At 36.5% G+C, this 14,318-nt stretch overlaps 1 pseudogene; it reads right to left on the minus strand.

Moving 5' to 3' along the window:
* Window positions 1-671: 671 nt before the first annotated feature.
* On the minus strand, window positions 672-13,222 carry LOC105037659 (receptor-like protein EIX1; annotated as a pseudogene).
* Window positions 13,223-14,318: the final 1,096 nt, after the last annotated feature.

Raw genomic sequence — 14,318 nt, forward strand, 5'->3', positions numbered from 1 at the left:
AAAATATTCATGTGAGACATGACATGTCAAGAAGATCACCGCAATCATGGAGCTCACTGATTGTTGTCTTGCTTCAACGGATCATATTTCATTAAGCCAACATTCTAAGATTATATTCAAATATGTAAGTTGATCTTCTTGGTGATGGAATAGCACTTCAATATTTTTATTGTCATCATTGCAAGCATCTCTACTGACTCATCCAGTATTGATCATCTTATCTGATCAACAGTGCATATCTTTTATTAACAAAAGCTTCTGTAAGCTAGCACCATTAGTAGTTGCTAACAATCCGTTGTTTGTTGTAGTCCCATATGCGAAGAAATAAGCAGAGAGTATCCTTCCAGACACGCGTCATGAGAATAATGGCATCCGATGACAAAAAATAATGCTTTATTGGATTAGTTTTTCTGCAGAATGGAGAAAAGTTTACACCAAGGAATTGAAGCAAATTCAGCTGATGCATTGCCCTGTGGTTCTTGATGCATCCTAACAATAAGTTGGTTGACATTCTGGAGTGCAACTCTAGACCGAGTTTATGATGATCAAGCCAACGAGAAGCCTTGTAATGCTTTCTAAGCAACCTGTACCCATGGCATGCAGTAAATATACGGCTAAAACTAAAGAATGAAGTACAAAGCCATAAATATGATGAAGGTGCTCTTTGCTAATTCAAGAAACCCAATCCTTAGCTCTGATGCCATGTGAATAACTATGTATTTGCAATTCAAGAATTACAAGGAAACAAGGAAGAGGGGAAAAAGTACAAAGTGCCCTTTCATTCGTTGGTATGCTCTCAAACTTCAGCTTGAGTTTTTTTTTTTTCCTCTCTTTCTGTTGATTGAATAGGAGGTTGAGAAAACCTCCGCCACCTGAAGCTTTATTAAAAGAAGAACAGGAAAGTTTCAGATACAAATGTTGCCTCTACTCAGCGAGAACCAGGGGGATCTAAAACATCATTTTTCAATCTCAGTAATATAACACACAGAACACTTCTACTTTTATAGTAAATTAAATGGTCATCACTTCTGGATTTTTCAGATGGGCAATTGAAACCCCTGGTGAATTGAAGAATCCTCAAGGTCAACTAGAGATCCTGTAACAGTAATGAAACATTTCCTATCTTGTTCCAGATCCTTCCAAAAGAGGATGCAGCTTCTGATTGCACAAGGTAGACCACTCAACGAAAAGTGTGAGTCCTTTCACGGCTATAAAGGGAATCAAACTACTTTTGCCAAGAAAAATTCCGTATTTCCTTTTATTCAAGCAAATCCAAGCGAAGGCAGCGTAAAGCACCAGAATAACTGGTTGTAGAGACTTTGAGAAGGTCCTCCTCCTCCACGATAGACTAAAATCCTCAAAAGAAGACTGTGGATGAAGCACCCCAGCAAAGAGAACACAGCTTTCCAAATTGTTGAGGAGAAGAAACAGGTTGAAAATAAATGATCTACAGACTCCTCTGCATGACCATAAAGAGCACTGCCACCCAGCTTTTTTCCAGTCTTCTTCCGCAGCAGCTCATGAGTATTCAATCTATCTTTTCTTCCTGCACAACCAAAGAAAGCACCTAAATTTGAGTGGCACACTGAGTTTGTAGAGATATTTGGCAAACCTGCATTTGATGCCTCTTGTGTTGATGAAGTTATATAAGGACGCAGTTGTAAAGGAGCCATTGGAATCCAATTTGCATAACACCTTGTCTCTATCTTTAATTAGCTGAGCATGTGCAAGAATTCAGTGTGAACTATCCAATATAAATTGTTTGGATGGCCGTCGGAAATCAAGGTACGCTGGAGGAGCTCCTGGGTTCAGCTCATCATTGCGCTCTGCAGGGAGAATTGGCACGAGAGGTATTCTACAATTTCCCCTAATTAAGAAAAGTTCCTCCATCCAAGCAATCCTTTCAAAAATTCTTCACACTTTTAAACGTGGGGAAAGTGATGCTCTGCAAAGGAAATCTGGGCAGCCATAGAATCATCTTGTCTTCTGTTGCTCCTCTCTTTTGATATTATGATCTTCACCGTGCTCTTCCTGTAACCACTTACCTCTTTCCTTTTCCTTCATTGCAACCATTTTCTCATTATTTAAATAAATTGGGGGAAGGTTTTGCTTCCTCCTTACATATCAAAAAATAAAAAAAAAGGGTGGGCGTGTACATTTGTTCTCTCTTTTTTACTATTTGCTGCTCATCAAAAATGGTTTTGGGCAAACAATTACTACCAATTTGAAGCCTTGAGTCAATCTTTAAATGCGCGAACAAAATAAATTCATAGCAGGTCGAATTTGTTTTCAAGACTAAAGGAGCGAGGCAAACCATATGGCAAGATAACAAAGGGATGCATATCTCTTGATTCTTGTTTTGTCGGCAAGAACTGGGAGTTAGGGATAGTTCTTAGTTTTATCTAGCCCATTCTTTTTTTTGCAACTCATTTGGGTATGGGAATGATGATTCTCGTGGGCGTTGTGTTTCCATGAAAAGAATCCATAACCGGAGAGCTTTGGTATCATTTCCTTGCTTGTTGGATATACATCCAGGCAATAATGAAGATAGGTTTTGCATACATATTATATCAATTTAAAATTGGTTGTATTTTAAAAAGACATATAGTAATATATATTGCATATTGCAAAATATAACATTATATATATTTGTATTATGTACTAATGTTACATATATTATAATCACTCTATCTATTATACAAGAGACTATATTCTCTCATAATTTTATATTATATATTTGACAACTATTATATTATTAAATCATCTTATTATTATGCTATTATAATTATATTGTTATTTTTTATATTCAACATACATAAAAATATAATATTTCCTACTGGCCCATAATATAGTTTTATATATTACGTTCATGCTAAAACTGTATTATTAACTACCATTTTTATTATATTATAATTATAAATATAATCTATCTATTAACATTTGTGAATAATATTCTTGTCATATATTAATACTATATTTATATTAGACAATTCTTGTATTATTAAATTATATTATGCTAACAATAACATTATAATAATTATTATGTTCTTTCAATACATGAATATGGTTAAGTACGCCATCTGTAAAGAGACAGAAGTAGTACCGGTTGATGATAAATTGAAAGAAGGATGGCTTAGAGTGTTTGGGTATGTATGCAAAGAGATGCATCATTACTAAAAAGTGATTTGATATACATGGAAAGAAAAAAGAAAAAAGATAAATCACAAATCATATAGAAAGAAATAATAAGGAAGAATTAGATAACACTGTCTCTTAAAAAGTATAACATAAACAAAATGGAATGGAGAAATAGGATTTACATAGCCCACCTTAGCTAATTTGAGATAAAGGCTAAATGTAGTTATTAAAATATTATCATTAAAATATTATATTATATGCAATATTGTTTATATTGCATTATTTTTAAGCACTATAATAATATTAATAGAAGATTAATGTTTTGTTATAATGTTAATATTTGCATTATTATATTTATAGTACAAGTATCATTGAATAATTTTTATATTCTATTATAATAATTATAGAAATTATAAATTATATAGCATCATGTAATATGTATTACATTATATTAATTCATCACATTTTGATAAGTGTTATTATTTAATAGTAATATAATATGAATAATAATACTAATTATACTAGTGGTAGCATTACTAATATAAATACTACTCAATTTTCATTTACATACTATAATAATAATAATAATAATAATAGTAATATTTGTTATAAAAAATATAACAGGTTATATGCTACAAGGTTTATTCCATTCGCTTGAGACAAAGGGTGAAAGTAGACCGAAAAATATCTGTTTAGATACATTCTTTTATCCAAATTAATTAAAATATAAATTAAAATTTAAGCATCTGACTAATATCTGTATCGGTATTTATATCTATAAAAAAAATAAATATGGATAGACAACTATCTGATGCATATCTAAATATCCAATTCTATTTGATAATTCTATTTAATTTTATGTAGCATCCATGAATTTTTAAAGAAAATATATGATGACATAGACATGCTATTAGCTTGATTTGTTTTCCACTTAGTAATATCTTTATTCTATGGTCATAAAATTTATTTATTTGACTTATGTTTAAATTTTTGTTCATACTCCTAATATCTAGCTTTTATTCATATCCATTTAAAATAAATATAGATGTAAATTTTTGCTTCTGATAAATATCCATATCTATATTTGCATTCGTCAAACAAAATAAATATGTTATAGGTATATTGGTATCCTGTTTGATTTCAAGTCTATCTTTAGATTATATGGCTTATCCAAACTGAAGAATTGGGTCATTATCCAAGGACTTATTTCCTAGAAACAAGAAAAACAATCTTGATTTCTTTTCCTAGAAACCAAATTTGGCTTCAGAATGATGTTGTTTACATGTCTCTCCTGCCCAAGACTTATATGCTAACCTCCTTTTCTTCTTCTTTCTTGTTTTCATTTATTTATTTATTTATTTTGAGAAGTAGAATTTGGTCCAATATAGGAGTAAGGGTATGATAAAACCTATATTTCCATCATAGAGCTATAATAGATACATCTTAGTCTATTTTTTTGGTAAGAATACATCTTAGTCTATTTAACAATTTTTATTATTGCATCATACAGATAATCTTGAGGTGCTTATGCTTGTCTTCTTATAGGTAGGGTATCTTGTATGACATCAGGTATTTTACTGCTATTGTATCATTTTGCTAGTGTGACATAAAAACAAAAACTCCCAATTCTAATAAAACATTATTTCATTTATGAGCAAAATGGTAGCAAATATAGATAGTGAATCATATACAAGTAGCAAAACAACATAAAGGAACAATAATTCAAAAAGCTCTTGAGTTCAGATCCATACATATTTAGATTGGAGGCACTCCAACCATCACTCGGAGATATGGAGAGAGATCATACAACAAATGCAGCACCGTCCATAATTGCTTAGCCATGCTTGTGGCTACTCTTTCTCATGACAAAATTCAGCTTGGCAAATTTTTTTGCTGATTCTATATAAATATAATCACATATTTTGTCAAGGAATTGAAGATAAGCAATTCTGATATCCTTTTTGACCAACATCATGCCAACAAAACCCCAGAATCCAATGACAAATCCCAATACCGAGCTGCCATAAATCCACATCATCTCACAGTCATCTTCATCTACTTCTTCTTCTTCTTCTTGATGTGTAGATGCATTAGTAGGGCATTCTGGTAGTGGCTGTCCACAAAAATAATGATTGCCGATATAGGTGGAGGGATTATTGAAGGTCAGAAATTGTTTTCCTGATGGAATTCTTCCTGACAAGTTGTTATATGACAAGTTCAAGTTACTTAAGTAATTCAAAGCAAGCATGGTTTGGGGAATTGGGCCAGAGAGATCGTTCATTGATAAATCGAGTGATTCCAACTGCCTCATGTTACAAATATTTTCTGGAATTTTTCCAATGAAATGATTCTCTGACAAGTTCAAGAAATGCAATCCATGAAGATATGTTATTTCATCAGGGACCTCTCCAGAAAGATTGTTGTGTGATAGGTCAACGCTTGTAACCAGTAAAAGCACACTAGTGTACTCAAGTTCTAATCCTTTTGTAATTATCAATAGACTCTCATGGTAAAATGATGTGGTGATCATACCTGAAAGCATCGGTTGGCTTCTTTCTTGTATCTCAGCCATTATAGAAAAATGCCCAAAAGATGATGGTAGATTTCCTGAAAAATTATTGCAAGCCAAGTCCAAAACCTGAAGAGAAGACAAACTCGATATTTGCATTGGGATATTACCATTAAAAAAATTTGATCTTAGACGAAGTACTCTTAGAGATGAGAGGCTTTCTCCAATCCATGTGGGTATGCTGCCTGAGAATCTGTTTTCACCGAGATCAAGAACAACCAATTTTTTACAAAGTCTCAAGAAAGAAGGAAATTTACCAGATAATCGATTATTTCTCATGTGCAAAGATTCGAGTTTAATAGGATATGCCACCATGCTGGAAGTATCTTCTACTTTTTTGTTTTTTGGAACATCAAGGATTCCTGGATGTGGTTTATTCCAGCAGTCCGGAAGTCTTCCAGATAAGTCATTATTGGAGAGGTCAACAACCTCCAAAGAAGTCCAATTGCAAATCCAGCTGTCTGGAAATCCTCCAGATAACTCATTATTGGAGAGGTCAAGAACCTTCCAATAAGTTTGATTGAAACGGAACTGTGGGATACTTCCATTTAAATGGTTGTGGGACAAAGATAGTACTACAAGGCTTTCAAAAAAGCTCAAAGGAATGGGTCCAGAAAAAGAATTATTGGAGAGAATCATGTAAGAAGCCTTCAGATTAGGTATTGGACCAGAAAAACAGTTGGAGCTCAGGTCAAGATATGCATAAGTATGGCTCCCTAAAAAACTTGGTAGCTGTCCTTCCATACAATTATGCGATAAATTGAGGTAATATATATCCATCTTCCAGAACCATGATGAAATCTTGTCTGAAATTCCAGCTTCATTTAGGCGCAACATAAACAAATTTGTCTGGGTTCGAAGCCAAGCTGGAAATTTAGGTCCCACATGGCAAGAGCTCATATAAATATAGAAAGCATTGAAAGAAGGAACCCAACTATCACTTGATCAGATCATGTTCAAGGAGTTGTAAGATAGATCCAAAAAATCTAATCTTGTGAGGTTGGAAAAGTGCACTTCAGTCAAGTATCCTGTGAAGGAGTTGGAAGACAAATCCAACATTTTGAGTTCAGATAACTTGCCCAAACTTTCTGGTATTTGCCCGGTAATATTATTAAATGACAAATTTAATAACTGCAAGTGAACCAAGTTTCCAATAGTTTCTGGTATCCATCCCCTGATATGGTTAGAGGACAAATCCAATACCTCCAAGTTAATGAGGTTCCACATGCTTTTTGGTATTTCTCCACTAATTTGATTGCCTCTCAAATATAAGCACCTCAGTTGGCTAGAATTCCCCAATATTTCTTCCGGTATACATCCTTTGATCTGGTTATCAGACAAATCTAATACCTCCAAGTTGAGGATGTGATAAAATTGAAGAATCTCAAATAAAAATAATAAACACTCTTTTCTTATGGTGGAAAGATGACAAGAAGAATACTTGCTTCACACACCACAATGGACAAATCACCTTCCTATTTATAGATGCCTAGATGCCTTTTTATATTCCATAGCATTTAATTCATGCATGGAATACTAAGAAGCATTTACAGAATTCTATGTATTCTTCATCTATCAAGAAGCCTATTCCTTTTTACAAGGAGGCCTTTCAGATTTCCAAGAGACCCTTTAGTTTTCCAAGAGGTCTTTTAGTTTTCCAAAGTCATTTAATGATAAGTTTAAAATAATCCAACAATTCCCCCTTTAAACTTGTTCATCTTGGTGCTATGACTCCAAGCATCTTCCTCAGCCTTTGATAGTCTTCACTTTTGAGTGATTTTGTGAATATATCAGCAACTTGTTCCTTTGATTTGCAATACACAACCTCCACAATTCCTTTTTTGACTTGATCACGAAGAAAATGGAATCTAGTGTCGATATGTTTGCTTCTTCCATGTTGGACTGGATTCTTGGCTAGCTCAATAGCAGATTTGTTATCAACATTGATCTTTATAGGCTCTTTTTGTGGATGACCCAATTCTTCTAGCAAATTTCGCAACCATATAGCCTCACATACACATGATGCCGCTGCAACATACTCCGCCTCACATGTAGATAGTGCCACAATAGATTGCTTCTTTGAGCTCCAAGAGAAAGCATTAGCACCAAAATAAAAAACATAACCGGAAGTGCTCTTCCGTTCATCAAGATCTCCACCCCAATCACTATCAGAAAAACCAATTAAACTTGCATCATTGGAATGAGCATAAAACATACCATGATCAAGAGTTCCTTTAAGATATCTAAGAATCCTCTTTGCCGCCATCCAATGTGACTCCTTTGGATGCTCCATATATCTACTAATCAAACCAACTCCATAAACAATATCGGGCCGACTTATAGTGAGATAGCGAAGACTTCCAACAAGACTTTTGAAGAGAGTCGAGTTCACCTCCTTGCCTTCTCCTTCTTTATTAAGTTTTTCTCCATAAGCCACCGGGGTGTTTACTTCCTTACAACTCTCCATTTTGAATTTTTTTAGAATGTTTCTTGCATATCTCCCTTGAGAAATGAAGATGCCATCTTCTCTGTGCTTTACCTCGATGCCAAGAAAATAGGACATCAAGTCTCCACCCGTCATTTCGAACTCCTTGCCCATAGCTGCTTTGAATTCATAAATCATTTTCTTGCTGCTACCTGTCACAAGAAGGTCATCTACATATAAACATATTATCAAAATATCATCTCCTTTTTTCTTCACATAGGTGGCATATTCATAGGGGCACTTGACAAAGCCGTATCCCTGGAGATAATGATCGATCCGTGTATTCCATGCTCGGGGTGCTTGCTTCAACCCATACAAAGCTTTTCGTAACTTATACACTTTATCTTCCATGCCTTTAAGGATATAACCCTCCGGTTGCTCAATATAAACTTCTTCTTCAAGGTAGCCATTGAGAAATGCTGACTTCACATCCATATGGTACATCTTCCACTTGTGATGAGATGCAAGTGAGAAGATAAGCTTCACGGTGTCAAGTCGAGCAACTGGTGCAAAGACTTCATCATAGTCGAATCCCTTCTTTTGCTTGTAGCCTTTGGCAACAAGACGAGCTTTGTATCTTTCTACTTCTCCATTAGCAGTGTGCTTCACTTTGTACACCCACTTAACGTCTATCACCTTTTGTCCTTTTGGAAGTGTAGTTAACTCCCACGTATTATTTTTCTCTAGGGCATGGATCTCCTCCTTCATTGCCTTTCTCCATTCAGCTTTCTGCACTGCTTCATCAAATGTTAGAGATTCAACATCAGCAAATAAACAATATAAATCAACTTGTTCAACTGCTTCTGTTTCATCGTAAAGATCATTAAGACTTCTAAATTTTCTTCCATGACTTCTTGTTGATATAGAATGACTTGAAGAAGCCGGTGTAGCTTGTGGTGGTGGAGATGATCTTGCTGGTGATAATATTGGTTGGACAGCCTCCACTTCTATGTTCTCCTCAGCTTCATTATGAAGTGGTACATATTTGGTATGAGAATCTGTGCCACTCCAATCCCATACATCATCTTCCTTGAAGACCACATCTCGACTGATGATTACCTTATTTGCCGTTGGATCATACAACTTGTAGGCTTTGGATTGCTCACTGTATCCTATGAAGATGCACTTTTGGCTTCGATTATCAAGCTTTTTTCTCTTCTCTTGTGGCACTTGGGCATAAGCAATGCTCCCAAAAATCTTCAAGTGGCTCACTCCTGGCTTGTAGCCACTCCAAGCTTCCTTTGGTGTCATTCCTTTGATGAACTTTGTCGGACTTCGGTTGATGAGATAGGCTGCACATGCCACCGCTTCAGCCCAAAATTGCTCGGGAAGGTTCTTCTCTTTCAACATACTTCTTGTCATGTCAAGGATGGTCCGATTCTTCCTTTCGGCTACTCCATTTTGTTGTGGAGAGTACGGAGCAGTGAATTGATGTCGAACTCCTTCTTCATCACAATAGTTCCTGAAAGCATTTGACATGTATTCTCCACCTCTATCGGATCTCAAAATTTGTACTTTATAGTTACATTCTTTTTCAACTAAAGATTTAAAATTTTTAAATGTAGAGAGTGCAGCCGACTTTTCTTTAAGAAAATAAACCCACAACATTCTACTAAAATCATCAACAAATGTTATAAAATATTTGTTACCACCATGAGATTCTGGAAGAGGGCCGCATATATCAGTATGCACCAACTGCAATGGTCTCATTGCTTTCCAAGACTTTCCACCTTTGAAGGGAGCTCTTGTATGCTTTGCTAGTGTGCACTTTTCACAAACTTCATTTGGATAATATATATGCGGAAGACCTTTCACCATACCATCTTTAGATAGCAATTTCAAACTTCCAAAATTTAAATGTCCAAGCCTGAGATGCCAAAGCCAAGAAGGGTTCTTGATATCCACTTGCAAGCAATTTTGAGAATCTGTCTTCAAGAGAAGAGGAAACATCCTGTTCTTCGCCATCTGGACACAAGCAATCAGCTTCCCATTCCCATCTCTTAAGGTTAGTGATGACCCTTTCATATGAATTATATAACCCTTCTCCAAAAGTTGGCCAATACTTAGAATATTACTCTTCAAGTCTGGCACATAATATACATTGGAAATAAAATCAGACGTACCATTCTTTTGTTGAATCATGATCTTGCCTCTTCTTTTGACGGGAACTTTAGAGAAATCCCCAAACTTCACATCACCATGCACCCCTTCTTGCAACTCCACGAATAGGTCTTTTCTTCCACACATGTGGTTTGTGGCTCCTGAGTCAAGAAACCACACATTCTTCAAGTCTCCATTTTGTTGGCATGCCAAAAGAAGAGTTGGCTCTTCTTCTTGGTTTTTGGATTCGGAGTAGTTGCTTTGCTCATTGTTCCAACACTCATAGCTATAATGCCCATATTTGTGGCAATTATAGCATTGAACATTGGATCTTGCTTGGTCACGACCTCCATTTAATCTTCTACCTCGACCATGTTCACCTCTTCTACCACCTCTTCCATTGTTGAAATTTGGAGTTCGGCCTCTTCCACCATTGTAGCCTCCTCGACCATGACTACGGCCTCGACCACGACCACGATAGTTGTTGCCACCACCTCTTATGTTGCTACTAGCATCTCGAAATGCTTGAGATTGCCCTTGATCCTTTCCTTTTTGATCTTTGGCCTCCACCTTTGATTGAAGTATTTGCTCTGTATTAGCTGCTTCAATTTTATTTTGCTTCTTTTGTTCATGGACTTGAAGTTTACCCATCAACGCATTGATGGATAGAGTATCCACATCATTAGCTTCTTCAATAGCGACAACAATATGCTCAAACCTCGGTGTCAAAGACCGAAGTATCTTCTCTACCACTCGAACATCATCTATCTTCTCTCCATTTCTCTTCAATTGGTTTACGATAACCAATATTCGAGAAAAGTAGTTGAAGATATTCTCCGTCTCCTTCATGGTGGCGACTTCAAATTCTCCCCGTAGTTGTTGTAGTCGAATTCGCTTCACTTTTTCTTCTCCTTTAAATATGATGGAGAGAGTATCCCATGCTTGCTTTGCAGAAGTTGCCTCAGCAATTCTTTCAAATGTCACCTCATCCAAGGCTTGATACAATTGAAACAAAGCTTTCTTGTCTCTCCTCCTTGTTACTCTCAAAGCCTCCTTTTGATTTTGATTGTACCCTCTCTCTTGATCTGGTGTAGGCTCGGTGTAGCCATCATTAACGATCTCCCATAGATCTTGTGAGCCAAACAATGACTTCATCTGGATACACCAATTCCCAAAGTTCTCCTTAGTAAGCTTTGGGATTTGCATTTGCACACCATCACTAGCCATTTCTCTTAGGATCAGTCTTCTCAACAAGACAAGGCTCTGATACCAAATGATAAAATTGAAGAATCTCAAATAAAAATAATAAACACTCTTTTCTTATGGTGGAAAGATGACAAGAAGAATACTTGCTTCACACACCACAATGGACAAATCACCTTCCTATTTATAGATGCCTAGATGCCTTTTTATATTCCATAGCATTTAATTCATGCATGGAATACTAAGAAGCATTTACAGAATTCTATGTATTCTTCATCTATCAAGAAGCCTATTCCTTTTTACAAGGAGGCCTTTCAGATTTCCAAGAGACCCTTTAGTTTTCCAAGAGGTCTTTTAGTTTTCCAAAGTCATTTAATGATAAGTTTAAAATAATCCAACAGGATGTTCCCCATGCTTTTTGGTATTTCTCCACTAATTCTATTTTCAGACAAATATAAAGCCTCTAGATGGCTATGATTTCCCATGTTTTCTGAAATTTCACCGCTAATTTGATTGCCAACCAATGCCAAAAGCCTCAATTGGCTAGGATTCCCAAACATTTTAGCAGCATGCCCAGAAATTTGGTTTTCAGATAAATCTAAATACTCCAGGTGCGTATTATTCCACAAAGATTGTGAAATGCCTCCAGTAATTTGGTTCCGACAGAAATCCAAATGCTTTAGATGGTTGAGATTCCCCAACATATCTGCTACAGTTGATATCCTCCCATGAAATGAACAACCTTGGAGATCAAGTTGAACAAGGCTGCTAATATTAAGTAGCCAATGGGGGACGGTAGAAATAGTATTGTAAGAGAGATCGAGCACGGTGAGAGAAGTGAAGTTTACATGCTGTAAAGTAGAAGGAATACCAGGAAGTCTGGTAGCAAATAATTTCAAGGCCAACAGAGAAGGGTGCATGTTGATTTCATGAAGCCAATTTGATGCCATGGAGAGGTCAGCAAAACTCAAGTCAAGGTATTGCAGAGAAGTGATTCTGGAGAGCCATTGAAGGTCATTAACACGTAGAGCTATTGGATAATATTCAGTGTACCCGTACCATTTGTCAAGAAAAGGGTACCCACCCCCAAGATCTAGATGGTGCAAGCTCGAGAGATTTCCAATCTGGCGAGGAACGGATCCGCTGAACCAAGCCTTGGAGAGGTTAAGGTACTCCAAGTGCATAAGAGAACCAATGAATTGAGGGATGGGTGCAAAAGAAAAGTTGTTCATGCTCAAATCCAAATACCTCAAATATATCAAGCTAGATATCGAAGGATTTACCTTACTTGGTTCAGGGATTTTTCCAGTTCCATATATCAGATCATAACCAGATGGGTATTTGAGGTCAAGCGTTACCACATGACCGGTGGTGTTGTCACAGCCAACAGCCCTCCACTGGCAACAGTCTTGGCCCGTCCAAGAAGAAAGCCACTCACCAGGATCATAGATATCTGCTCTGATGGCAAGGAGAGCTCTCCTTTCGTGCTCTATGCAGCTGTCCCCCACCTTGGAGCCATCTTCACTGTCCAGGCAGAGGCAGAATGGGATGACTCCCACGCATAGGAGGATCCCAATCAGCATGACATGCTCCATAATGAGGGATCTCCTATTGTATGGATCACTGGACATAAGAGGAAGTCCTACGACCAGCCTGAAGAAATTGAAACGGAGAGGATAGAATATGAGAGGTTGCATGGAGGCCGTCGACCAACATCTCTCAGGATTTATAAGGGCGGAATTGCACAAGCCCGGTTGCAGTGTAATTTTCTTCCCATGCCAGACTTGGTAAACTTTCCATGATTGGTGCCGACTGGAATCGAAAGTGGGATGGAGTACTTGCCGTGCTCGCACCGCAGGGTATCCGCGTTCCTGGGGCACTAGCTGTCCGTTTTCGGTACAGTTGTATATTGTAATCGCTTTCACGAACGCCGTCGACATTGCCAGGATACTATTCCAAAAGAACTGGAATGGAAAAGACGAGGCATCAGAGGATGCATGGAGACCACTCATCGTTTTCAAGGATTTATATGGAGGAATTCGTTGCTCACTATATTGTCGTTTTATTCTTTAAGTCAAAGTTGATAGCTGGCTGGGACTTGGTGAGCTTTAATCCACAGATAATGAGGTGTGGAAATGGTGCTTCATACGACAAGGATGAAGCATGTGCTATACTTTGGAGATACTAACAAAGTTTCCACTGAAGACAAGGTGCAGTGGTAGTATTATCATCATTGTTAAAATATAATATTTATTTTTTTTAATTTTTAAATTATGTAAGTTTTGATTTAGTTGTATGTTGGGTGCATATATAAGCTCATATATATTTGGGCTCATATTGTCATAGTGGCTTATATATTGATGTATCAATTTTTGTAAGATGTGGTAGTCTCATACATAAGAGGCCTTATGTATTAAGAAAAAGAATGAAAGAACTCTAGATCTATATTCTCCCTCAATTTTTATCTCATTCTCCACTTCAATCTTCTCCTAAATTTCATCAAGTTGGTAAACAAAGCTAACAAAAGTGGTATCAGAGCAAGAAAGATCAATAAGATTTGAGTTTGAAGATAAAAAGTAGGAAAGAGAGCACCATTCAAGAAGATCTCTATAGCAAGTTCAAGCAACATGGGTATGAGCATTAATCAACCTTCTTTTTCTATTTTTGATGGAGAAAACTATGATTATTGGAGCATCAAGATGAAGACCCTCTTCATTTCACAAGAGATTTGAGATTTGGTGGAGAGTGGGTATGAAGAGCTATCCACTCCAACTAACCAACAAAGGGAGCAAATGAAAGACTACAAAAAGAAGGATGCCAAAG

This window comes from Elaeis guineensis, chromosome 4 (assembly GCF_000442705.2).
Source record: "Elaeis guineensis isolate ETL-2024a chromosome 4, EG11, whole genome shotgun sequence".
Lineage (NCBI taxonomy): Eukaryota > Viridiplantae > Streptophyta > Magnoliopsida > Arecales > Arecaceae > Elaeis > Elaeis guineensis.